The sequence below is a fragment of the Micropterus dolomieu genome, linkage group LG05 (genome assembly GCF_021292245.1).
Source record: "Micropterus dolomieu isolate WLL.071019.BEF.003 ecotype Adirondacks linkage group LG05, ASM2129224v1, whole genome shotgun sequence".
In the NCBI taxonomy this organism is placed as follows: domain Eukaryota; kingdom Metazoa; phylum Chordata; class Actinopteri; order Centrarchiformes; family Centrarchidae; genus Micropterus; species Micropterus dolomieu.
Window position 1 is genome coordinate 20,784,038 of NC_060154.1, and position 2,084 is coordinate 20,786,121.

The window sequence follows — 2,084 nt, forward strand, 5'->3', positions numbered from 1 at the left end:
GTGGTACGTGTATCTTGTCAAGACGCACAAAAAAGCCTCTTGGAGCGATGCCCTAAAATCAACAGGAAGTAGGCCATTTTGAATTTTACGTCAAATTTTGGATGATTTACACACTTCGTACTTTAACGAACTACTCCTAGGGATTTAGTCCGACCGACTTCAAATTTGTGCTGTGCCTTCTAAAGGCATTGAAGATGAAAAGTTGTGCTATTTGCGAGTTTTCGTCAATGGGTGTGTCCGTGGCGTGGCGTCAGAGATCAAGTCTTCGCCATGACACAGGAAGTTGTTGTAACTTACGTGTACATGCTCACATCTGAACCAAACTTTACGTGCTTGATAACTCAAGGGGTCATCTTCTCTGCTATTGGTGGACCAGTCAGACAGGAGAGCTCCTACTCTGCCTGCAGACATCAACGATCTTGCCCCTCACACAGTCAGATGGCTTCCTTCAGTGCACTGAGGTGTTTAACAACTCTGAAGACAATATTACCAGCAATGTATTCCTTCTCTTTTCATGTAGACGCTCCGACAGACAGTGCTTTCAGTTTGCTGCATGCATGGACACAGAACGTCTCGGGTTACGTATGTAACCCTGGTTCCCCGAGAAGGGGAACGAGAGACTGCGTCGGTTACGACACTATGGGAACGCCTCTAGGCGAAGCAGGTCTGAACGTGAATGAAATCACTCCAATCCTATTGGCCTGTTGCTAGAACGGTAAGGTGTGACGGAATAACCGGAGGAGTATAAAGCACACCTGTACACACTCATCATTAGATTAAACTATGAAGCAGGCGCTTCAGGCGGGGAGAGAGGTGCGGCGGACCGACGCAGTCTCTCGTTCCCCTTCTCGGGGAACCAGGGTTACATACGTAACCCGAGACGTTCCCCTCCGAGGGAACTCGAACTGCGTCGGTTACGACACTATGGGAACGAGATACCCACTAAACCGTGCCGAAAACCCCGCCTGCCCCTGTGTGCAATAAAGTGCCACTACTAAGAGGAGAGCGCACGAGTGCCAGGTGCCGAAGGAAGGTCAAGACTGTAAAACCGAATGAATGTGTGCGGAGTGGCCCAGCCAGCCGCTAAACAAACATCCTGCAAGAGGCCCCGGAAAGGAGGGCTCGAGAGGCCGCCTTGCCTCTGGTAGAATGAGCCCTCACAGCCACAGGTGAAGGCAAACCGCGCACCTGATAGGCCAGGGAAATAGTCTGAACAATCCAGTTGCTAATAGTATGTTTGGATGCCCTGGGAGACCCAAAACACACTAGCAGCTGGTCAGCCTTCCTCCAACGGGAGGACCTCAGAGTGTAAATACTCAGTGCTCTGACAGGGCAGAGCAGATGAAGTCTCCCGTCCTCCGCCGTCACATGAGGTGGAGGATGAAATGCCTGCAGCACTGTGGACCCTGCCGCACAAGAAGGCACTTTACGGATGTATCCTGGACGAGGGTGCAGGATAGCCCTAATATTCCCCGGGGCAAACTCCAGGCTTTGCGGGGAAACCGAAAGCGCTTGGAGATCCCCCACCCTCCTCAGAGAGGTGATAGCAAGGAGAAAGGCCATCTTGAGGGTCAAGTGCTTAGCCTCAGCAGACTCTAGGGGTTTGAAGGGGGCCTCAGCCAACGCCCCAAGAACCACCGCCAGATCCCAAGGGGGAACCTTGGACCGAGTCGCAGGTCTCATCCTCCGGGCACCACGGAGGAAACGTACAACCAAGGGAAGTTTCCCCAAGAACCCCTCCCTCAGAGGGGTGTGGAAAGACGAAATAGCTGCCACGTACACCTTGAGGGTGGAAGGGGAAAGACCAGCAGAGAACCGGTCCTGGAGGAACTCAAGTACCTGAACCACCGGGCAGGTAACAGGGTCCACCGACCGCTCCCTGCACCAAGTGGAGAAAACACTCCACTTCAGGCCGTACATCCTCCGTGTGGACGGGGCCCTGGAGCTTAGGAGGGTCTCGACCGCCCCGGCTGTCAGACCCGCCTCTAGGTACTGTGCCCCCTCAGGGGCCAGACCCACAGTCGCCATATGGCGGGGCAAGGGTGCAGAACCCGGCCCTGCGCCTGGGACAGCAGGTCTCTCCT